We start from the raw sequence: 26,557 nt of genomic DNA on the forward strand, positions 1-26,557 counted from the left end.
GTAAATAGAAAGTATTGCTGATTTTCCTATATATATTAACTAGTGGCATTTGCAAATACCAACTTGTGTTGAATCCAATTTACTGGCTTCACATTTCTGAAGGAGCATTTTACTATTGCATTTTGGAAAGTTGTGCTCCCTACTTTTACATATGTACTTATTTATGCATTTTCATGGTTATCCTCTCATTTCATGATAAAAGAGGATTAATTAAGGATGAGGTTGTTTCAGGCATGGCCATATATATATTTAAATTTAAACAACCTTATGTTAGTAATATGGGTGATTACAGTCAGCACTTTTATCGTCAAAATCTTCTTTGAGGATTTACATATTTTCTAATTATAAGCGGTTATTGGGTTAATTTCAGATGATTCTTAGTGATTTCATAAAACATATGAATCATTGTGAACCATTTTTGTACATACAAAGTTTTGTTGTGCTAATCCCAATAAAACAAAATATGTCAACTTGATTAATTTAATAAACAAGTTAAATCGTTCAAAGACTGAAATCAGAAAGAGATTATATATAACAATGATAAATTGCTGACTTACCCATTTATACCAACATTGTGGATTTGCAAACACTATCTCAGTTTGAATTTATCTTACTGATTTCCCAAAATAATTGTAAGAGTACACTTTAATTGCATTTACGCTAAGTTGTGCTCCTTATCTATATATATGTATCTATCTATGAAGTTTCATTTTTGAAACTTCTCATGAGTGTAACTATGACATTTAATTATGCACAGCTGGAGCAGTTGGTTATGGTTGACGCAGGGCTATTTAAGCCCGGCGTTTATCCACATCAATATGTCTATGAGTAAGGCTGATACCAAGCCGAAACGCGTAAGACAGTACTGCTCCAGCTAATCTTATGAAATTTATCTGTTTTTAAAGAGAATTAATCCATTTATCCTGTAAATGAAAATTGGTTTCAAATAAAGCTGCAAGATTTTTATACTACAATATGCCTTGAGACTCACCCAGTTTATCTGTATATAACTTTGGTGAAGCTTACCGGGTTGGATTTTGGCATATAGGAGGTCACAACAGTGCCCGGGGCTACAGATACGTAGTAGGGAATCCCATTGTTTGAACGGCTCGACACAGACCGGAAGAATACGATACGGAGGCTTATCCTAGCTGTGCAACATCACAACAGATGCCAAAGGCAATAGAAAGTTTTTACGGAGGAGCAAGGCCCTTTGAGAGGCAGGGGTAAGCGAGTGATCAGGTGGAGAGATTGAAAACACCCTGGTGAGTTGTAACTCTTTTCCGTTTCTTGAACCGCTGCCATATATGCTCTACCCGCAAGACGTGACTGTTGACAAGTTTTGAAATCCTGGTATTTCTGACAGTCTACTTATACTTATCCGATGTTGGCACACTATATCCGTTTATATTGATGTTTCTATACACAACCTTTACAGGGATCCCCTCCCCATACACCTTGAGCCTCACTTGGAAGAACACCTACACTTGTTGACAGAGAAAATTATTAGATTCCATGATTTTTTAAAATTGAATAAAATCTTTATTAGAATGCTCTTAAACATTTTTTGAAAATGTTTATATATATTAATGGAGCTCAAAAACAACGAATGATATTTAACCACAATAGAAACTGAAGAAAAAAGTGCAATATCACAAAAACAGTGTGAATTATATTTATAAAAAAAAAAACAAAATTTAAATAATATAATTAGAAAATTATAAAAATGCTTTCAATAATGTCCGGACCTCTTGGGGTCTGAAGGTCCCTCTCTTTTCCTAATAATGGACAGAAGAGCATTGACTGTGTGTTCTGTGAGGCGTAAAGAATGATTAATCTGTTCATTGCGTTCTTCATCCATTCGCCTCTGCCACTCAAACCTCTCTCTGTCTAATTGTAATTGTTGGTTCATGTGTGTAATTATTACATTTTGTAACTCTCTATGATCCACCCTATATTGTCTAGCAAGTGAGATCATTTCATTGAGACACACATCATCAAGCTGTCCATCTATTTCTGTATTGCCAGGTACCACTGGTTGAACCTGTTCTTGTTGTTGAGCTGGCTGTGCAGTTTCGTGAACTGTAGGTTCCTGAACTTGAGATTCAATAGGAACAGGTTCATGTATTTCCATTGGTTGTGCATCCAACATATCATCAAAATAATCAGGGATCTCACTTCCACAATCCCTGTTTTGATGTTCCTCCACTGCCGGTAATTCTGGTTGTACAGGGACCATATTTAATATAACTTCCCTTGATGATTCTTCAGAATCTGTGAAATTATAATAAATTGTAAATTTAGAAATATTTAAAAAAAAACATATTAAAATTTAGAGATATATATTTCACAACAAACAAATGAAAAAAAAAATAATATATATATATATATATATATATATATATATTTCATATAACATTAGAATATCTTTTAATATGTTTCATTGTTGGACACATCACATTTTTCAAAAATAACCGATATCAGTATCATATATCACTATTTCAACAACCATATGAATTGTCGATATAGATGACTACAAACAAAAACCTTGGACAGTGGTGTACATAGAGATTTATAAATTCAAGAACTTAAAAGAATGGGTTAATATTGAGATACAGCAATATTAATATTTTGTTAAAAAAAAGGATATTAAATTGTAATAAATTGTGTCTATCTAAACAATAATATTTGTCATTTTCAATGGGGAAGATGTGTTTTAAATGCATATTATTCATATCTATTACAAGTACACATACCATCAAGTGGAGGACTTCCAGTCATGCTCCTAAAAAGCGTTCCAAGTTCAGCTGTGAATAACAGAAAAATAAAATATTTTTAAATTTCATTTATTTTAACATACACAAATTGTATGAAATCAGATTGACAATAAAGGATAAAATGAACTAATTTTTATATTTATAAATTTTTAACCGCTATTTAATATAAATCAAATCTCTATTTTACATCTATTTTCGATTTTTATTATATATAACAGCAAACATCTTTGTCATCTCTATTTTGTTAAAGGGACAGTCAACACCATGTTTTTTGTTTTTTAAAAAGACAGATAATCGCTTTCGGCTAGATTACGAGTTTTTGTCAGTAATGGTGTGCGGTGCTAACAAGTCTTTTTTTCTCACTGCTCACTTAAGACAATGCTGGTATTATGAGTTTTCTGCAAGCCGGTGTTAGCCTCAGAAAAGTGAGTGTTGAGCAAAATTTAGCTCCACATCTCACCTCAATACCAGCGTTGCTTAAGTCAGTGGTAAGCAGGTGTAACGTGCTCATGCACGATTTCCCCATAGGAAATAATGGGGCAGAGCTGGCTGAAAAAAACCCCGAGTCTAAACACCCCTAATCTTACACTTATTAACCCCTAATCTGCTGTCCCCAACATTGTCGCCCCCTGCATTATATTATTAACCCCTAATCTGATGCTCCGGACAACATTGCCACCTACATTATACTTATGAACCCCTAATCTGCTGATCCCAACATCGCCGCAACCTACATTATATTTATTAACCCCTAATCTGTCCCCACAACTATATTAAATTTATTAACCCCTAATCTGCCGCCGCCAATGTCACCGCCACTATAATAAATTTATTAACCCCTAAACCTAAATCTAACCATAAACCTAACACCCCCTAACTTAAATATAATTTAAATACATCTAAATAAATAATTTCTATTTAAAACTAAATACGTACCTGTAAAATAAACCCTAAAATAGCTACAATATAACTAATAGTTACATTGTAGCTATCTCAGGATTTATTTTTATTTTACAGGCAACTTTGTATTTATTTTAACTAGGTACAATAGTTATTAAATAGTTATTAACTATTTAATAACTACCTAGCTAAAATAAGTACAAATTTACCTGTAAAATAAACCCTAATCTAAGTTACAATTACACCTAACACTACACTATCATTAAATTAAATACATAAAATACCTACAATTAATTACAATTAAATTAAATAAACTAAATTATGAAAAACAACAAACACTAAATTACAGAAAAAAAAAAGAAATTACAATTTTTTAAACTAATTACACCTAATCTAATCCCCCTAATAAAATAAAAAAGACCCCCAAAATAATAAAAATCCCTACCCTATACTAAATTACAAATAGCCCTTAAAAGGGCCTTTTGCTGGGCATTGCCCCAAAGTAATCAGCTCTTTTACCTGTAAAAAAAAATACAATACCCCCCCAACATTAAAACCCACCACCCACACACCCAACCCTACTCTAAAACCCACCCAATCCCCCCTTAATAAAACCTTACACTACCCCCTTGAAGATCACCCTACCTTGAGACGTCTTCACCCAGCCAGGCCAAAGTCCTCCAAGAAGCCGGGCACAAGTGGACCTCCAGAGGGGCAGAAGTCTTCATCCGATCAAGCCAGAAGAGGACATCCAGACCAGCAGAAGTCTTCATCCAGGCGGCATCTTTTATCTTCTTCCATCCGGAGCAGAACGGGTAGATCTTGAAGACATCCAACGCGGAGCATCCTCTTCCATCCGAAGGCAACTGAAGAATGAAGGTTCCTTTAAGTGACGTCATAAAAGATGGTGTCCCTTCAATTCCGATTGGCTGATAGAATCCTATCAGCCAATCGGAATTAAGGTAGGAAAAATCCTATTGGCTGATGCAATCAGATAATAGAATTGAAGTTCAATCCTATTGGCTGATCCAATCAGCCAATAGGATTGAGCTTGCATTCTATTGGCTGTTCCAATCAGCCAATAGGGTGATCTTCAAGGGGGTAGTGTTAGGTTTTATTAAGGGGGGATTGGGTAGGTTTTAGAGTAGGGTTGGGTGTGTGAGTGGTGGGTTTTAATGTTGGGGGGGTATTGTATTTTTTTTTACAGGTAAAAGAACTGATTACTTTGGGGCAATGCCCCACAAAAGGCCCTTTTAAGGGCTATTTGTAATTTAGTATAGGGTAGTTATTTTTATTATTTTGGGGGGCTTTTATTAGGGTGATTAGATTAGGTGTAATTAGTTTAAAAATTTGTAATTTCTTTTTTTTCTGTAATTTATTGTTTGTTGTTTTTCGTAATTTAGTTTATTTCATTTAATTGTAATTAATTGTAGGTATTTTATGTAATTAATTTAATGATAGTGTAGTGTTAGGTGTAATTGTAACTTAGGTTAGGGTTTATTTTACAGGTAAATTTGTACTTATTTTAGCTAGGTAGTTATTAAATAGTTAATAACTATTTAATAACTATTGTACCTATTTAAAATAAATACAAAGTTGCCTGTAAAATTAAAATAAATCCTGAGTTAGCTACAATGTAACTATTAGTTATATTGTGGCTAGCTTAGGGTTTATTTTATAGGTAAGTATTTAGTTTTAAATAGAAATTATTTATTTAGATGTATTTAAATTATATTTAAGTTAGGGGGGTTAGGGTTAGGTTTAGACTTAGGTTTAGGGGTTAATACATTTAATATAGTAGCAGTGAGGTTGGGGGTGGCAGATTAGGGGTTAATAAAATTTAACTAGTGTTCGCGAGGCGGGAGTGCGGCGGTTTAGGGGTTAATATATTTATTACAGTGGCGGCGATGTCCGGTCGGCAGATTAAGGGTTAAATAATTTTATTATAGTGTTTGGGATGTGGGGGGGGGGCTCGGTTTAGGGGTTAATAGGTAGTTTATGGGTGTTACTGTACTTTATAGCACTTTAGTTAAGAGTTTTATGTTACGGCGTTAGCCCATAAAACTCTTAACTACTGACTTTTAAATGCGGTAGGAGTCTTGGAGGTAGAGGGTGTACAGCTCACTTTTTCCAGCGATCGTAATACCGGCGTTAGGCAAATCCCATTAAAAAGATAGTATACGGAATTGACGTAAGGGTATTTGCCGTATACTAAAATCGCGGAAAAAATGTGAGCGGTACACCTGTACCTGCCAGACTCGTAATACCAGCGGGCGTTAAAAAGCAGCGTTGGGACCCCTCAACGCTGCTGTTTAAAACTAAATAATCTAGGCATTTATTAGCCATTCCCCAGTTTTGCATAACCAACACTGTTATATTAAAAAAACTTTTTAATTCTGTGAATACCTTGTATCAAAGCATCTTATGACCGCCCCTAATCACATAACTTTTTGTTATTATCTATTGACTTGCATTTTAGCCAATTAGTGCAGTGTCTGCCACTAGCCACGGGCGTTATCACAATGTTATCTATATAGCCTACATGAGCTAGTTCACTCCTGTGAAAAGCAAATAAAAAAGAGGCGGCCTTCAAGGGATTAGAAATTATCATATGAGCCTTCCTAGGATTGCTTTCAACTAGAATACCAATAGAACAAACCAATATTGTGGATAAAATAAAATTTGAATGTTTTTTTAAATTACATTTCCTATTTGAAAAATGAAAGTTTTATTTGGACTTGACTGTCCCTTTAATATAGATAATGCATGGTAAATAAAGAAAGGTATTCATACACTTTCTCACAAAATTGAGTTCACCCCTAAAATAATTCTAAATATTTGATTATATCTTTTCATGTGACAAGAATGAATAAATTAGACTTTGCTGCAATTGAAAGTAAAGACTGTACAGCCTGTATAACAATGTAAATTTGATGTTTTCTCAAAATAATTCAACATACAGACATTAATGGCTAGACTGTTTCCAACAAAAGCTAGTGTACCCATAAGTGGAAAAGTACAAATTGAAAATCTAAAAATTATGCACAATTGATAATTAATGTTGTACACACATAACATTGACAATTTTTGCCCAATTAGTACATTTCCACTTTTTGGGTTTACCCACTTTTGTTGACAAAGGTTCAGACATTAATGGCTGTGTGTTGAGTTATTTTGAGGGGACAGCAAATTTACGGCTAGATTTAGAGTTGGGCGGTAGCCGTCAAAACCAGCGTTAGAGGCTTCTAATGCTGGTTTTTACCGCCCGCTGGTATTTGGAGCCAGTCAGGAAAGGGTCTAACGCTCACTTTCCAGCCGCGACTTTTCCATACCGCAGATCCCCCTACGCCATTTGCGTATCCTATCTTTTCAATGGGATCTTTCTAACGCCGGTATTTAGAGTCGTGGCTGAAGTGAGCGTTAGAAATCTAACGACAAAACTCCAGCCGCAAAAAAAAGTCAGTAGTTAAGAGCTTTCTGGGCTAACGCCGGTTTATAAAGCTCTTAACTACTGTGCTCTAAAGTACACTAACACCCATAAACTACCTATTTACCCCTAAACCGAGGTCCCCCCACATCGCCGCCACTCTATTAAAATTTTTAACCCCTAATCTGCCGCTCCGTACACCGCCGCCAGCTACGTTATCCCTATGTACCCTAATCTGCTGCCCCTAACATCGCCGACCACTATGTTATATTTATTAACCCCTAATCTGCCGCCCCCGCTATCGCTGACACCTGCATATTATTATTAACCCCTAATCTGACTCTCCGTACACCGCCGCCAGCTACATTATACCTATGTACCCCTAATCTGCTGCCCCTAACACCGCCGACCCCTATATTATATTTATTAACCCCTAATCTGCCCCCCACAACGTCGCCTCCACCTACCAACAATAATTAACTCCTAATCTGCCGACCGGATCTCACCGCTACTATAATAAATGTATTAACCCCTAAAGCTAAGTCTAACTCTAACCCTAACACCCCCCTAACTTAAATATAATTTAAATCTAACTAAATAAATTAACTATTATTAAATAAATTATTCCTATTTAAAGCTAAATACTTACCTGTAAAATAAACCCAAATATAGCTACAATATAAATTATAATTATATTGTAGCTATTTTAGGATTAATATTTATTTTACAAGCAACTTTGTAATTATTTTAACCAGGTACAATAGCTATTAAATAGTTAATAACAATTTAATAGTTACCTAGTTAAAATAATTAAAAAATTACCTGTAAAATAAATCCTAACCTAAGTTACAATTAAACCTAACACTACACTATCAATAAATAAATTAACTAAAATACCTACAATTATCTACAATTAAACCTAACACTACACTATCAATAAATTAATGAAATACAATACCTACAAATAAATACAATGAAATAAACTAACTAAAGTACAAAAAATAAAAAAGAACTAAGTTACAAAAAATAAAAAAATATTTACAAACATTAGAAAAATATTACAACAATTTTAAACTAATTACACCTACTCTAACCCCCCTAATAAAATAACAAAGCCCCCCAAAATAAAAAATGCCCTACCCTATTCTAAAATTAAAATAGAAAAGCTCTTTTACTTTACCAGCCCTGAAAAGGGCCCTTTGCGGGGCATGCCCCAAACAATTCAGCTCTTTTGCCTGTAAAAAAAAAAACATACAATACCTCCCCCCCACATTACAACCCACCACCCACATACCCCTAATCTAACCCAAACCCCACTTAAATAAACCTAACACTAAGCCCCTGAAGATCTCCCTACCTTATCTTCACCTCACCGGGTTTAGCGATCGGTCCAGAAGAGGGTCCGAAGTCTTGATCCAAGCGGTGGCTGAAGAACTCCATCATCGGGCTGAAGTCGGAAGTCCATCATCGGGATGAAGTCTTCTATCAAGCGGCATCTTCAATCTTCTTTCTTCCGGAGCGGAGCGGAGCCATCTTCTTCCCAGCCGATGCAGATCCATCCTCTTCAACCGCCGCCTACTCGCCGAATGACGGTTCCTTTAAATGACATCATCCAAGATGGCGTCCCTCGAATTCCGATTGGCTGATAGGATTCTATCAGCCAATCAGAATTAAGGTAGGAATATTCGGAACAGCCAATAGAATGCAAGCTCAATCTGATTGGCTGATTGGATCAGCCAATCGGATTGAACTTGAATCTGATTGGCTGATTCCATCGGAATTCGAGGGACGCCATCTTGGATGACGTCATTTAAAGGAACCGTCATTCGGCGAGTAGGCTGCGGTTGATGGATCCGCGTCAGCTGGGAAGAAGATGGCTCCGCTCCGCTCCGGAAGAAAGAAGATTGAAGATGCCGCTTGATAGAAGACTTCATCCCGATGATGGACATCCGACTTCAGCCCGATGATGGAGTTCTTCAGCCGCCACTTGGATCAAGACTTCGGACCCTCTTCTGGACCGATCGCTGAACCCGGTAAGGTGAAGACAAGGTAGGGAGATCTTCAGGGGCTTAGTGTTAGGTTTATTTAAAGGGGGTTTGGGTTAGATTAGGGGTATGTGGGTGGTGGGTTGTAATGTGGGGGGGGGGTATTGTATGTTTTTTTTTACAGGCAAAAGAGCTGAATTATTTGGGGCATGCCCCGCAAAGGGCCCTTTTCAGGGCTGGTAAGGTAAAAGAGCTTTTCTATTTTAATTTTAGAATAGGGTAGGGCATTGTTATTTTATTAGGGGGCTTAGAGTAGGTGTAATTAGTTTAAAATTTTAATATTTTTCTAATGTTTGTAAATATTTTTTTATTTTTTGTAACTTTAGTTAGTTTATTTCATTGTATTTATTTGTAGGTATTGTATTTAATTAATTTATTGATAGTGTAGTGTTAGGTTTAATTGTAGATAATTGTAGGTATTTTAGTTAATTTATTTATTGATAGTGTAGTGTTAGGTTTAATTGTAACTTAGGTTAGGATTTATTTTACAGGTAATTTTGTAATTATTTTAACTAGGTAACTATTAAATAGTTATTAACTATTTAATAGCTATTGTACCTGGTTAAAATAATTGCAAAGTTGCCTGTAAAATAAATATTAATCCTAAAATAGCTACAATATAATTATAATTTATATTATAGCTATATTAGGGTTTATTTTACAAGTAAGTATTTAGATTTAAATAGGAATAATTTATTTAATAAGAGTTAATTTATTTCGTTAGATAAAAATGATATTTAACTTAGGGGGGTGTTAGGGTTAGAATTAGCTTTAGGGGTTAAAAAATTTATTAGAGTAGCGGCGTGCTCCGGTCGGCAGATTAGGGGTTAATACTTGAAGTTAGGTGTCGGCGATGTTAGGGAGAGCAGATTAGGGGTTAATACTATTTATTATAGGGTTATTGAGGCGGGAGTGAGGCGGATTAGGGGTTAATACATTTATTATAGTAGCAGTGAGCTCCGGTCGGCAGATTAGGGGTTAATTATTGTAGGTAGGTGGAGGCAAAGTTGGGGGCGGCATATTAGGAGTTAATAAATATAGGGGTCGGCGGTGTTAGGGGCAGCAGATTAGGGGTACATAGGGATAACATAGGTGGCCGCGGTGTACGGAGCAGCAGATTAGGGGTTAATAATAATATGCAGGGGGCAACGATAGCGGGGGCAGCATATTAGGGGTTAATAAATATAATATAGGGGTCAGCGGTGTTAGGGGCAGCAGATTAGGGGTACATAGGTATAATGTAGGTTGCGGCGGTATACGAAGCGGCAGATTAGGGGTTAAAAAAATATGCAGGTGTCAGCGATAGCGGGGGCGGCAGATTAGGGGTTAAGAAGTGTAAGGTTAGGGGTGTTTAGACTCGGGGTACATGTTAGAGTGTTAGGTGCAGACGTAGGAAGTGTTTCCCCATAGAAAACAATGGGGCTGTGTTAGGAGCTGAACGCTGCTTTTTTGCAGGTGTTAGGTTTTTTTTCAACTCAAATGGCCCCATTGTTTTCTATGGGGGAATCGTGCACGAGCACGTTTTTGAAGCTGGCCGCGTCTGTAAGCAACGCTGGTATTTAGAGTTGCAGTGGCAGTAAATATGCTCTACGCTCCCTTTTTTGGAGCCTAACGCAGCCATTCTGTGAACTCTAAATACCAGCGGTATTTAAAAGGTGCGGGGGGAAAAAAGCATGCGTAGCTAACGCACCCATTTGGCCGCAGAACTCTAAATCTAGCAGTTAGACTTTTATAAAGTCTGTACACTCACTATTTTTCATTGTTGAAAAGTATACTTGTTTTATTTTTGTAACATGGAAAAATATTATTAAGTATTAACAAAATTTGGAGTGGTGTACTCACTTTTATGAGTTAATGTATGTATATATATATATATATATATATATATACACACACACAGATATATATATATTCTTTTTTTAAATAATTCATGTGTCTCGAGTTATCAAATGAAAATATATTTTAAAATAATAATAGATTTTATAATAATGAAGTTTTTTTACCTGTACCTCTACCAACATTTGTTTCCGGAGTGCTGGTCCTGATATCGGGAAGTGTAACAGCTGATAACATGGTATGGCTAGATGTTGAGGTGCTGCGAATAAATTGTCCATGTAGGCCACCACCACTTGGCATCGACGTTGCTGAGGATGTTTACGGAATGCCTGAAGCATGCTCATCCTCACCCCTAGACATCACCGATTGTGGTCAAGCTGTTAAAAGATAAATATAAAATAAAGTTATATGTAATTCATATTTCTATAACAACAAGAATAATACACTAGAAATAAACTGATAATTACTTATATTGGTTATTTAAAGGGACAGTCTAGCACACACAAAATCTCCTGGTAGAAGAAAAAAAAAATTCATAGATACTGAAAAATTTTTATTTCTTAGTGTAAGCCATAAAGCCAAAAACTCAGTAATGTCAATATATCCATTTTTTACAATTTTGATAATTTTTAATCTCATTGTTTACACATAAGCATTGTTCAAATACTTTACTATTTATAAATAATAAAACAAAAAAAATAATTGTTAAAATTAACTATTAAAATGAAGGTTGTGATATTGTAAAGATTTGTAACAGCTTGTTGACACATAATTTAATTTATTCCCTTATTAGGATTAATTGAAAAAGAAAGAGTGGTTTGCAAATGATTTTGCTTTTTTAAAAAGATTAGATTACCTCAGGGGTATTCTTTGATCTAAGCCCCTAAAGACTAGACTGTTATTTAAATACTTAAAGGGACACTGAACCCCATTTTTTTATTTTGTGATTCAGATAGAGCATGCAATTTTAAGCAACTTTCTAATTTACTCCTCTTATCAATTGTTCTTTGTTCTCTTGCTATCTTTATTTGAAAAAGAAGGCATCTAAGCTTTTTTTCATGGTTCAGACCTCTGGACAGCACTTTTTTATTGGTGGATGAATTTATCCACCAATAAGCAAAGACAACCCAGGTTGTTCACCAAAAATGGGCCGGCATCTAAACTTACATTCTTGCATTTCAAATAAAGATACAAAGAGAATAAATAATAATTGATAATAGGAGTAAATTAGAAAGTTGCTTAAAATGTCATGCTCTGTCTGAATCACAAAAGAAAAATTTTGGGTTCAGTGTTCCTTTAAGCAAGACTAGAATTGTAGACAAACACTGATTAATCCCCTGTAAAAACACTTTCATGAGAAGATTGTTATCTATATGACTCAAAATAAATATGAACAAAATACGGAAAAAAAAAGTAAGATTTATTTGCTTATTTAAAAAACAAATAATAAAGTTTTATAATATGAACAAACAATATTTGATAATATAATAATACTTGAAATTCAAATGTAAGCTATGAATTGTGAGTATCTGCATGTATAAGTGTATAATATGTAGTGTGTGTGTGTATGTGCATGTGTAAGTGTATACTATGTAGTGTGTGTGTGTATATGCATGTATAAGTGTATGCTATGTAGTGTGTGTGTATCTGCATGTGTAAGTGTATGCTATGTACTGTGCATTTGTGTGTGTCTGCATGTGTAAGTTTATACTATGTAGTGTGTGTGTGTATCTGCATGTATAAGTGTATGCTATGTAGTGTGTGTGTGTATCTGCATGTATAAGTGTATGCTATGTAGTGTGTTGCATTTTTTATAACTTTAAAGGCCAAAACCTAGAATATTAATGAGGAAAGCAGAGATCAGTTTTAAACAATAGATTATTAAATGTACAATTAAGATAAAAATATTTAGCACTATCTATGCAAAGGTTAATTAAATACAGAGCTCAAATAGCTATACTAGTGGTTTGAGCTGGGTTTGGTTTGCTGCCTAAAGAGTATTAAGAAATATGACTTTATTTGTAATTTCACTAATATTACTTTCTTCTTATGATTTTTTAAAACTCCCATCCCCTGCTACTGCCAACCACATTTCTAATTTTTAAAGTTTGGGAGGTATGAAAAATGAATATAATAAAAAATTTTGTTATTTTATTTTTTTTTTAAAATATCAATAATATATATGATTGTATACCGCAAATAATAAATTAAACTATCCCTTTAAGAGGAATTAAATAATTCTAATATTGTTCGAATGATAGAAATATAAATTTAGAACACAAATGTCGCTAGAATAGGCCTATATGTTACATAATAAAAATTGTAGCTAAAAAAAATTTTGATTTGCAAATATATTTAATTAATAAAAATTTGGATAAACCGACTCTACTAAATAATTAGAATGCGATTATCATTGAATTAAAATAATACAAATTTAGAGTAAATAAATTTTGTACCTATTAGGTCGCTAACACAATCATCAGTAATCCAGACGATAACTTCGGGGCCTAAACGCTGCACCAGTCTCTGCACGTAATCGTTTAGATCTGCAACATAAGCTGGTCCACCTCCGGTAGCACGGCAAGAATTTTTTTCTTTTGCCAATTTCGCTTTGGCAAATCTTTTAATGTCGTTGTACCTTTTCTTTATCTGGACGTCCTTTTTTCCAGGCCTGAGCACTGACAGCATCGCTGATACGAGTCCATATACTCTTTTTTTTGGTGACTGGAAATTTGCTTTGCACGACACCTGAATAAATAGTCATAAGAGTTGAGAACCATATCAACAAGAACCAGGTTCTGCTAGTGTGAGAAGTGTGGATTCTTGGATTTGTTTGTCTGTTAATCCAATCCAGAAGTTGCCATACTTAATTTATAAATAAAAAAATACAGGCTTGAAACGCTTCAGGTTCGGGAATTATCAAGTTTGATAAAATAGATAAATTGAACTTTATAGTGCTGCAACAATTTCATATTTATGAATCATTCGCCTGTGCTCGATGCGGATTAGACGCAAGATTTTTTATGCTGTTTTTTTTGTACATATGGCAGGCGGGGAGCATCTCGCTAGTTGCGAGTTAGTGCGAGTCGTCCAGACACGTTGTCGGCGAGAAAATTGACCCTTTAGTACATGGAGCCCTATGGGGTAGATTTATCAAATGTCAGGCAGATGTGATCCGCTGTAGCGGATCAGGTCTGCCCGACAGCGATAAATGCATTTGCTCTCAGCATTTACCATTGCACAAGCATTTCTGGTGAAATGCTTGTGCAATACCGCCCCCTGATTGATACCACTAGCAGGGATCGGGATGATTGCTGTCCACCACCTCAGAGATGGCGGATGAGTTAACTTACGTTACAGGCGGACCTGAAATTTCGGGGGTAGATTGCAGCATCGGCTGCTTGATAAATCTACCCATATGGATTTTTTTCATTAGTTATGAGCAAACAAACATACATATTTATGCAAGAATGTTTAACAAATAAAAATACTGTTATCTTATATTACTATAATCCTGATTCAGTATATATTTTTATACATATTTTATCTTCTGATTTATGATTGTTTTCAGTGATAATTAAGACCTGCTAACATATACAATTATTTTTTGCATGTCTTTTATTGACAGCAGGATGCTGATATAGGGTCAGATTACAAGTGGGCGCTAAATAACTTGTTTTTTCGAGTGCTAAAAAAGGTATATTTTGTATATACAGATATGCATAGAAATATATATTTTAAAATAAAAATGACTTTTTTTATCTAAGCAAAGAACATAGGAATTTAAAATATTTAAATTAAAAATACATTGAAACAGAATAAAAATGATATTGCATGCTTTAAGATCTTTAACTTGGAAGGGCTCAAAAGTGTATATACAATATATGTCTATATATGGGCATATTTGTGTTTATATATGTATATATGTGTGCATGTACATATTTACACATCTTAAGTACACATTACACACATATATAGACATGTATACATACACATATTTAGACATATATACTCTTGTAATACTATGTTTTTTGTATCTCATTGTATCCTTTTGCAAGTGCTGCTGTAACACTGTGTCTTATGTGTTTACTTGGCTCCCACTTTCATAATAATGCTCAATATCTTCATATTCCTTTTTGCTACCTCTTGTCTCTATAACAAACTACATTACTCACTTACTCCTTCTCCCTCTCCACCTGCACTGTTCATTAGCCCATCTCTCTTATACTCACCTTACTTTTGTACTCATGAACTCTACTTATTCCTAAATACTCTCTCTCCCCCCTGCACTTCAGTTAAACAACAGTCTCATTACTGCAAATCTGCTTCTCATCTCATGTCACTCTCCCTCTTGCTCATACTAGCTGCTGGCGACATCTCCCCTAATCCTGGTCCCTCACAACCTCCTAACCTTTCACATCCTTGTGTGCCTTTCAATAGACTTCATAAACTAAACTCTGGTAACCTTAATCGCATTCCTCTTACATCTAAAAACCCCTCCCCCTTCACTTGTGCACTCTGGAACTCTCGCTCTGTTTGCAACAAGCTAACTTCTATCCATGATCTCTTTATCTCCCACTCTCTTAACCTTCTGGCTCTTACAGAAACCTGGCTATCTACTTCAGACACAGCATCCATTGCTGCACTGTCACATGGGGGTCTCCATTTCAGCCACACTCCTAGGTCTGGCAATAGACAAGGAGGTGGTGTCGGTATTTTACTTTCCTCTCGTTGCACCTTCAAACAAATACAGCCCTTCTCTTCACTCATATTTTCTTCATTTGAAGCACACATGATTCGGTTATTCTCTCCCCTCTCTATACGTGTTGCAGTCATATACCGCCCCCCTGGCTCCCCAACTCAATTTTTAGATCACTTTGCTGCCTGGCTTCCTTATTTCCTTTCCTCAGACACCCATGCCCTCATTCTTGGCGACTTCAACATCCCCCTTAACAATCCCACTGCCTCATCTGCTAAACAACTTCTGCAACTCACTTCCTCTTTCGGTCTGTCACAATGGACTGATTCTCCCACTCACAAAGACGGTCACTCCCTTGACCTGATCTTTAGCTATCGATGCACTCTCTCAAACTTCTCAAACTCCCCTTTTCCTCTTTCTGACCACCATCTCCTTACCTGCAACATATCATCCCTTCCTACAACTCTCCCACCTTCTACTCCTCACACCAAACTTCACAGAAGCATTAGGTCTTTAGATCAGCAACAACTTGCTAATTCCCTTCAACCGCTCTTCTCATCCTTCTCCTCCTTTTCCTGCCCTGAACAATCTATCTGCCACTATAATTCCACCCTTATATCCGTCCTTGACAATCTCGCCCCTCTTACCACTGCTAGGAAATCACACACTCATCCCCAGCCCTGGCATACTCCTCTGACACGGTACCTACGCAGATGTTCCCGTACTGCTGAACGGCATTGGAGAAAATCACGGAGTTCAGCTGATTTTCTTCATTACAAATTCATCTTGAACTCCTACTACTCTGCCCTTAATCTCCACAAGCAACACTACTTCTCTACTCTTATCTCTAATCTTTCTTCAAACCCAAAACGTCTGTTCTCCACTTTCAATACTCTCCTCTGCCCTCCCCCACTTCCTAATACAACTTCTCTGTCAGCTCAAGACTTTGCCAGTCACTTCATTAACAAAATTGATTCCATCAGACATGAAATCAGCTCTCAACACAATTCCATTCTCTCCCCCCCCCCCCTCAAATACTCTCACTCAACCACAACCCTCATAACCTGAAACTTAGTTCATTCTCCCCTGTTACTGAGGACGAAGTTTCAGCACTTATACTGCGCTCTCACCTCACTACCTGTCCCCTTGACCCTATCCCCTCACAGCTGCTCCCCTCTCTCTCTGCTACCCTTACCCCTATACTAACACACATTTTCAACCTCTCCCTCAGCACTGGTACATTTCCCTCATCAATGAAACATGCACTGGTCACACCTATCCTCAAAAAACCTTCCCTTGATCCTACCTCCCCATCCAACTACCGCCCAATTTCCCTCCTCCCTCTTGCTTCAAAGCTTCTCGAAAAACTAGTATATGCACACCTATCCCATTTCCTTACGTTAAACTCCCTTCTTGACCCGCTGCAATCTGGATTTCGTCCCTATCACTCGACAGAGACAGCTATTGTTAAAGTCACCAATGACCTACTTACAGCTAAATCAAAAGGCCACTTCTCTCTGCTTATCCTCCTTGATCTGTCCGCAGCCTTTGACACTGTCGACCACCCTCTTTTGCTCCAAACCCTCCAATCCTTCGGTATCTGTGACACAGCCCTTTTGTGGCTCTCCTCCTACCTGTCAAACCGTACCTTCAGTGTAGCCTTCTCTGGGGCCTCCTCTGCCCCGTCATCACTTTCTGTCGGAGTACCGCAAGGCTCTGTCCTCGGCCCCCTTCTCTTCTCAATCTATACGTCATCACTAGGTTCCCTTATTAAGTCCCACGGTTTCCAATATCATTTGTATGCCGATGACACCCAAATCTACTTCTCTGCACCAGAACTATCTTCTTCCTTGCTAACCCGTATCACTAACTGTCTTTCTCACATCTCTTCCTGGATGTCCTCTCACTACCTCAAGCTAAATCTCTCCAAAACTGAACTCCTCATTTTCCCCCCTTCTTCCAAAATCTCCACCCCCAATATCTCTATAACTGTCGACAACTCCATCATTACCCCTACCCCACATGCCCGATGTCTCGGGGTCACATTTGACTCAGATCTTTCCTTCACTCCTCACATTCAGTCCTTGGCTACAGCCTGCCGCTTCCACCTTAAAAACATCTCTAAAATTAGACACTTCCTTACACAAGACACAACTAAGATTTTAATCCACTCTCTCATTCTTTCCCGCCTTGATTACTGCAACTCTGTCCTCTCTGGTCTCCCCACCTGCCGCCTAGCTCCTTTACAATCCATAATGAATGCCTCTGCCAGACTCATCTTACTTACACGTCGCTCTTCATCTGCTGCGCCTCTCTGCCATTCCCTTCACTGGCTTCCTCTTGCCTCTAGGATCAAACACAAAACTCTCACTCTTACATACAAAGCCCTCAACTGCACTGCTCCCACCTACATCTCAGACCTTGTCTCCAGATACTCTCCCTCCCGTCCCCTTCGCTCTGCTCATGACCTCCTACTCTCCTCCTCTCTTGTCACCTCATCACACTCCCGTTTACAGGACTTCTCCAGACTGGCTCCCATCTTGTGGAACTCTCTGCCTCGCTCCACAAGACTCTCTTCTAGTTTTAAAAGCTTCAAGTGCTCCTTAAAGACTCTACTGTTCAGGGACGCATACAACCTACGCTAACCTTTCCTAATACCAGTTCCTCTCCTCCAATGCAATCCCCTGAACCCTCTTAGCATGTAAGCCTAAAAGTCCAGCTGTTTGTAGATCACCTTCTTAAGAGCTGACTACAACAGTGCAACTCTTGGCAGGGCCCTCTACCCTATAATTGTTTTGTTGTACTCCCCCTTTGTTTATAGCGCTGCGGAATCTGTTGGCGCTCTACAAATAACCGATAATAATAATAATAATAGTAGTCCTAAAGCCTGTGTACACAGGCCATTTTTTGCAGTACAGCGATTCCACCCCTTGCTCTCTCTCTATCCCCCCTCTATTTTGCTCTCTCTTCCCCCTCTCTTTTGCTCTCTCTCTCTCTCCCCCCTCTCTTCTGCTCTCTCTCTCCCTCTCTCTATTTTGCTCTCTCCCCCTTCTCTTTTGCTCTTTCTCCCCTCTCTATTGATCTTTCTCTCCCCCTCTCTTTTGCGCTCTCTCTCCCCCTTCTCTTTTGTGCTCTCCCCCTTTCTTTTGCTCTCTCTCTCCCCCTCTCTTTTGTTCTCTCTCCCCCTCTCTTTTGCTCTCTCTCCCTCTCTCTTTTGCTGCCTCTCTCCTCCCTCTTTTGCTCTCTCTCTCCCCCTCTTTTGCTCTATCTATCCCACCTCTTTTGCTCTTTTTCCCCTTTCTTTTGACCCCCCCTCTCTTTTGCTCTCTCTCCCCCTCTCTTTTGCTCTCTCTCCCCCTCTCTTCTGCTGTCTCTCTCCCTCTCTTTTCCTTTCTCTATCCCCCCTCTTTTGCTCTCTCTCTCCCCCTCTTTTCATCTCTCTATCCCCCCTCTTTTGCTCTCTCTCTACCCCTCTTTTGCTCTCTCTATCCCCCCTCTTTTGCTCTTTCTCCCCTTTCTTTTGATCTCTTCCCCCCCTCTCTTTTGCTGTTTCTCTCCCTCTCTTTTGCTCTATCTCCCCCTCTCTTTTGCTCTCTCTAACCCCCCTCTTTCACTCTCTCTCTCCCCCCTTTTTTTTGCTCTCTCCACCCTCTCTTTTGCTCTCTCTCTCCCTCCCCCCTCTTTTGCTCTTTCTATCCCCCCCTCTTTTGCTCTCTCTCTGTCCCCTCTTTTGCTCTCTCTCTCTCCCCCCTCACTTTTGCTCTCTCTATCCCCCTCTTTTGCTCTCTCTATCCCCCCTCTTTTGCTCTCTCTCTCCCTCATTCTTTTGTTCTCTCCCGCTCTCTTTTGCTGTCTCTCTCCCCCTCTTTTGCTCTCTCTATCCCCCTCTTCTGTTCTCTCTCTCCCTTATCTTTTGCTCTCTTTTCCCTCTCTCTTTTGCTGTTTCTCTCCCTATCTTTTGCTGTCTCTCTCCCCCTCTCTTTTGCTCCATCTCTCCCCCTCTATTTTACTCTATCTCTCTCCCCTTTTTTCTCTCTCTCCCCTCTCTCTTTTGCTGTCTCTCTCCTCTCTTTTGCTCTCTCTATCCCCCCTCTTTTGCTCTCTTTCTCCCCCTCTCTTTTGCTCCCTCTCTCCCCCTCTCTTTTGTTCTCTCTATCCCCCCTCTTTTGCTCTCTCTATCCCCCTCTTTTGCTCTCTCTATCCCCCTTCTTTTGCTCTCTCTCCCCCTTACTTTTGCTCTCTCCCTCTCTCTTTTGCTGTCTCTCTCCCCCTCTTTTGCTCTCTCTATCTCTCCTCTTTTGCTCTCTCTCTTCCCTTTCTTTTGCTTTATTTCCCCCCTCTCTTTTGCTATTTCTCTCCCTCTCTTTTGTTGTCTCTCTCCTCCTCTCTTTTGCTCTCTCTTTCCTCTTCTCTTTTGCGCTCTCTTTGTCTCCCCTCTCTTTTGCACTCTCCCCCTCTCTTTTTGCTCTCTCTCTCCTCCTCCCTTTTGCTCTCTCTCTATATCCCCTCTCTTTTGCTCTCTCTCCCCCCTATCTTCCCCCTCTCTCCCCCCTCTATTTTGCACTCTCCCCCTCTCTTTTGCTCTCTCTCCCCCATTTCTCCCCTCTCTCTTTTGCTGTCTCTCTCCCCCTCTCTTTTGCTCCATCTCTCCCCCTCTATTTTACTCTATCTCTCTCCCCTTTTTTCTCTCTCTCCCCTCTCTCTTTTGCTGTCTATCTCCTCTCTTTTGCTCTCTCTATCCCCCCTCTTTTGCTCTCTTTCTCCCCCTCTCTTTTGCTCCCTCTCTCCCCCTCTCTTTTGTTCTCTCTATCCCCCCTCTTTTGCTCTCTCTATCCCCCTTCTTTTGCTCTCTCTCCCCCTTACTTTTGCTCTCTCCCCCTCTCTTTTGCTGTCTCTCTCCCCCTCTTTTGCTCTCTCTATCCCCCCTCTTTTGCTCTCTCTCTTCCCTTTCTTTTGCTTTATTTCCCCCCTCTCTTTTGCTATTTCTCTCCCTCTCTTTTGTTGTCTCTCTCCTCCTCTCTTTTGCTCTCTCTTTCCTCTTCTCTTTTGCGCTCTCTTTGTCTCCCCTCTCTTTTGCGCTCTCCCCATCTCTTTTTGCTCTCTCTCTCCTCCTCCCTTTTGCTCTCTCTCTATATCCCCTCTCTTTTGCTCTCTCTCTCTCCCCCTTATCTTCCCCCTCTCTCCCCCCTCTATTTTGCACTCTCCCCCTCTCTTTTGCTCTCTCTCCCCCATTTCTCCCCTCTCTCTTTTGCTGTCTCTCTCCCTCTCTTTTGCTCTCTATATCCCCCCTCTTTGCTCTCACTCTCTCATCCCTTTCTTTTGCTCTCCCTCCCCCTCTATTTTGCTGTCTCTCTCTCTTTTGCTCTCTCTATCCCCCTTCTTTTGCTCTCTCTATCTCCCCTCTTTTGCTCTCTCTATCCCCCTCTTCCGCTCTCTCCCTTTTCTTTTGCTCTCTTCCCCCCTCTCTTTTGCTGTTTCTCTCCCTATCTTTTGCTGTCTCTCCCCCCCTCTCTTTTGCTCTATCTCTCCCCCTCTATTTTACTCTATCTCTCCCTCTCTTTTGCTCTCTCTATCCCCCTCTTTTGCTCTCTCTATCCCCCCTCTTTTGCTCTTTCTCCCCCTCTCTTTTGCTCTCTCTCTCCCCCCTCTTTTTTTTTCTCTCTATCGTCCTCTTTTGCTCTCTCTATCCCCCCTCTTTTGCTCTCTCTCTCCCTTTCTTTTGCTCTCTCCCCCTATCTTTTTCTGTCTCTCTCACCCTCTTTTGCTCTCTCTATCCCCCCTCTTTTGTTCTCTCTCTCCTCTTTCTTTTGCTCTTTTTCCCCCCTCTCTTATGCTGTTTCTCTCCCTCTCTTTTGCTGTCTTTCTCCCCCTCTATTTTGCTCTCTCTTTCCTTCTCTCTTTTGCGCTCTCTTTCTCTCCCCTCTCTTTTGCCCACTTCCCTTTCTCTTTTTGCTCTCTCTCTCCCTCTCTTTTGCTCTCTCCCCTCTATTTTGCTCTCTCTCTCCCCCTATCTTCCCACCTCTCTCCCCCCTCTCTTTTGCTCTCTCTCCCCCATTTATCCTCTCTCTCTTTTGCTGTCTCTCTCCCTCTCTGTTGCTCTCTATATCTCCCCACTTTTGCTCTCCCTCTCTCTCTGTCCCCTTTCTTTTGCTCTCCCCCCCTCTCTTTTGCTGTCTATCTCTTTCTCTCTTTTGCTCTCTCTATCCCCCCCTGTTTTGCTCTCTCTATCCCCCCTGTTTTGCTCTCTCTCTATCCCCCCTCTTTTGAGCTCTTTCTTTCAAGGCCGCATGGCTCCGCCCACGTCACACCCAACCCTGCCCATGTCACACCCGGCACGTCCCTGTCACACCCGTGCCACACCCGGTCCCACCCCCTGTCATGCCCGGTAGGCCCCAGATGCCAGGAGGTTAGTCTGCTGAAGGCCAGGTGTGTTTGTCCTCGCGCAGTCTCTACTGTGCATGACAGCTTCGGATAAACACACTTGGCCTTTTATGTTATAGGATACATATATATATATATATATATATATATATATATATATATATATATATTATTATTATTTTTTTAAACCTTACAGTTCACTTCAGGTCTGAACCAGCGCTAAATATTCTAGCACAGTTTTGGCTTACTGTCAAGCACAATCTATAACTTTAAACTTGTAATAGCAGTGTAAATTAGCACAGTCATGATATCGTTTGAAAGTATATGCTGTGTTTAAGCAAAGTCAGCAACACTAACCCTTCTCTGGTTAACATGCTTTACCGTTACACTATTGGTTCTCGTGCCAGCGCAATCATTAGTGCACCAAATGTTATCTGTCCCAAAATAGGCTGTTTTATCATACCATAAGTTCATATAATTTTTAAATGATTTTTCTAAAATTATAAGTGTTAATATTAAGCATGTAAAATTCAAGTTAAAGTTAAATGTAATGTAAGTCAGTACTTTTAAGACATAAATAAAATTTATGATCTCTGCATTAATAGACATAAACATGAAAATAAATTGCAACTTGTGTAACAGTTGCCTGATTTACCCAGGCTAAAAACTGAATTAAATATATTTATATGCAAATATGGTATATATTACTGAGAAACATAAAGAATCCAGTGCACCTCAAGGCAGGTAAAAAACGTTGCTTTATTCCAACATTGACAGGAACAACAAGAAAGAGCATTAAAAGCTGTATAAAACAGACAGCATTCTGTCAGTCGGACGCGTTTCGGCTACACAGCCTTAGTCGTAGATACCACTGTAGTTCTCATGGGTGTTTAAATAGCACTGTGATTAGATTGGTTGGCAGAAGCTGCAAACACTCACTGTTAATTAGTGTGTCAATACTTGTTAAACTTGGGATTACCATGACAACCTTACTAACACAAGTCTCAAATTCCCTACATGATTGATTCTATAAATAAATAAAAAATAATGAAACAATCACAATACAGCCATTTAGTGGGCAATAAGATGTGAATAGAATAATATGACATATAAAAATAATATTTTTACTTGATACATTGGCACAAGGTTGTCAAATGGGAGATAAGATACAAATTCTGTTACTGCTAATGGTTAGATGCGTTTCCAAAAATTAATAATGTCACCATCTATATTCAGTCCATGTGGTCTTCTAGTTCTAAGGAGAAAGATCCAGAATGCTTCCCTATACAAGAGTTTAGCCATTCTGTCTCCACCCCTTGGACCACCATGTATCTGCTCAATAATATAGCATTGGAAAGTGCTGACATCTTTATTATGTACAAAGATAAAATGATTTGCCAAGTCTAAGCAATCAGATCCACAAGCAATGTTGTTGAGATGCTCTCTAATGTGTGAGTGTGCCTCTCTTGAGGTACACCCAACGTATTGCAGCTTACATTGAGAGCATTCTGCTATATATACTAAGAACTTGGTAAGGCAATTAGTACATTCTGTCATGTTAAAAACCTTTTGGGTCACACAAGACTGAAAAATCTTAGTAGGTTTGGTATGACTATACATTTGTTGTAGTGACATTTGTAAGTGTCCCTTAGTGCTAAGCCAGCTACTGATTGTTGTTACCTTTTTCTTGATCATACTAGGTGCTAGAATGTTACCAAGAGTGCGTCCTCTTTTTGAAACAAAATTGCACCCCTTAGACACATTCACCTAGATTACGAGTTCTGTGTTAGCCTTAAAAAGCAGCGTTAAGGGGTCCTAATGCTGCTTTTTAACGCCCGCTGGTATTACGAGTATGGCAGGTACAGGTGTACCGCTCATTTTTTTCCCCGACTCGAGGCTACCGTAAATCCCCTTACATCAATTGTGTATCCTATCTTTTTAATAGGATTTGCCTAAAGCCGGTATTACAAGTCTTGGAAGAAGTGAGCGGTACAGCCTCTACCTCCAAGTCTCCTACCGCATTTAAAAGTCAGTAGTTCAACGTTTTATGGGCTAACGCCGGAACATAAAGCTCTTAACTACCGTGCTACAAAGTACACTAACACCCATAAACTACCTACTAACCCCTAAACCGAGGGCCCCCCACATCGAAAACACTATAATAAAATAATTTAACCCCTAATCTTCCGACCGGACACCGCTGCCACCTACATTATAGCTATGAACCCCTAATCTGCTGTCCCTAACATTGCAGACACCTACATTATATTTATTAACCCCTAATCTGCCCCCCCACGTCGCTGCCACCTACCTACACTTATTAACCCCTAATAAAGTTATTAACCCCTAAACCTAAGTCTACCCTAACACCCCCCTAAGTTAAATATAATTTAAAGAAATCTAAATAAATTTACTATAATTAAATAAATTATTCCTATTTAAAAATAAATACTTACCTATAAAATAAACCATAAGATAGCTACAATATAACTAATAGTTACATTGTAGCTATTTTAGGATTTATATTTATTTTACAGGCAACTTTGTATTTATTTTAACTAGGTACAATAGCTATTAAATAGTTAATAACTATTTAATAGCTACCTAGTTAAAATAATTACAAAATTACCTCTAAAATAAATCCTAACCTAAGTTACAAATACACCTAACACTACACTATCAATAAATTAATTAAATAAATTACCTACAATGATCTTAACTAAAATACAATTTAATAAACTAAACTATATTACAAAAACAAACATTAAATTACAAAAAATAAAAAAATATTACAATAATTTTAATCTAATTACACCTAATCTAAGCCCCCTAATAAAATAAAAAAGCCCCCCAAAATAATAAAATTCCCTACCCTATACTAAATTACAAAAGTAATCAGCTCTTTTACCAGCCCTTAAAAGGGCTTTTTGCGGGAATTGCCCCAAAGTAATCAGCCCTTTTACCTGTAAAATAAAATACAAGACCCCCCCCAACATTACAACCCACCACCCACACACCCCTACTCTAAAACCTACCCGATCCCCCCTTAAAAAAACCTAACACTACCCCATTGAAGATCACCCTACCTTGAGCCGTGTTCACCCAGCCGGGCACCCATGGGCCAGAAGAGGACATCCGGAGCGGCAGAAGTCTTCATCCGATCGGGGCAGAAGAGGTCCTCCATCCAGCAGAAGTTTTCATCCAAGCGGTATCTTCTATCTTCATCCATCCAGCGCGGAGCGGGTCCATCTTCAAGACATCTGACGTGGAGCATCCTCTTCTTCCCGACGACTAATGACGAATGAAGGTTCCTTTAAATTATGTCATCCCAGATGGCGTCCCTTGAATTCCGATTGGCTGATAGGATTCTATCAGCCAATCGGAATTAAGGTAGGAAAAATCTGATTGGCTGATGTAATCAGCCAATTGGATTGAAGTTCAATCCGATTGGCTGATTGGATCAGCCAATAGAATGCAAGGTCAATTCTATTAGCTGGTCCTCTTCTGGTCCATCGGTGCCCGGCTGAGTGAACACGGCTCAAGGTAGGGTGATCTTCAATGGGGTAGTGTTAGTTTTTTTTTAAGGGGGATAGGGTGGGTTTTAGAGTAGGGGTGTGTGGGTGGTGGGTTGTAATGTTGGGGGGGGGTCTTGTATTTTATTTTACAGGTAAAAGAGCTGATTACTTTGGGGCAATGCCCCACAAAAAGCCCTTTTAAGGGCTGGTAAAAGAGCTGATTACTTTTCTAATTTAGTATAGGGTAGGGAATTTTATTATTTTGGGGGGCTTTTTTTATTTTATTAGGGGGCTTAGCTAAGGTGTAATTAGATTAAAATTCTTGTAATATTTTTTTATTTTTTTAATTTAGTGTTTGTTTTTGTAATATAGTTTAGTTTATTTAATTGTATTTTAGTTAAGATCATTTTAGGTAATTTATTTAATTAATTTATTGATAGTGTAGTGTTAGGTGTATTTGTAACTTAGGTTAGGATTTATTTTACAGGTAATTTTGTAATTATTTTAATTAGGTAGCTATTAAATAGTTATTAACTATTTAATAGCTATAGTACCTAGTTAAAATAAATACAAAGTTGCCTGTAAAATAAATATAAATATAAATATAAATCCTAAAATAGCTACAATTATATTGTAGCTATATTAGGGTTTATTTTATAGGTAAGTATTTATTTTTAAATAGGAATAATTTATTTAATTATAGTAAATTTATTTAGATTTCTTTAAATTATATTTAACTTAGGTGGGTGTTAGGGTTAGGGTTAGACTTAGGTTTAGGGGTTAATAACTTTATTATAGTAGCAGCGACATTGGGGGCGGCAGATTAGGGGTTAATAATTGTAGGTAGGTGGCGGCGATGTTAGGGAGGGCATATTAGGGGTTAATAAAATTTATTATAATATTTGCGAGGCGGGATTGCGGCGGTTTAGGGGTTAATACATTTATTATAGTAGCAGCGATGTCCGGTCAGCAGATTA

This window comes from Bombina bombina, chromosome 1, assembly GCF_027579735.1.
Source record: "Bombina bombina isolate aBomBom1 chromosome 1, aBomBom1.pri, whole genome shotgun sequence".
NCBI classification, from domain to species: Eukaryota; Metazoa; Chordata; class Amphibia; order Anura; family Bombinatoridae; genus Bombina; species Bombina bombina.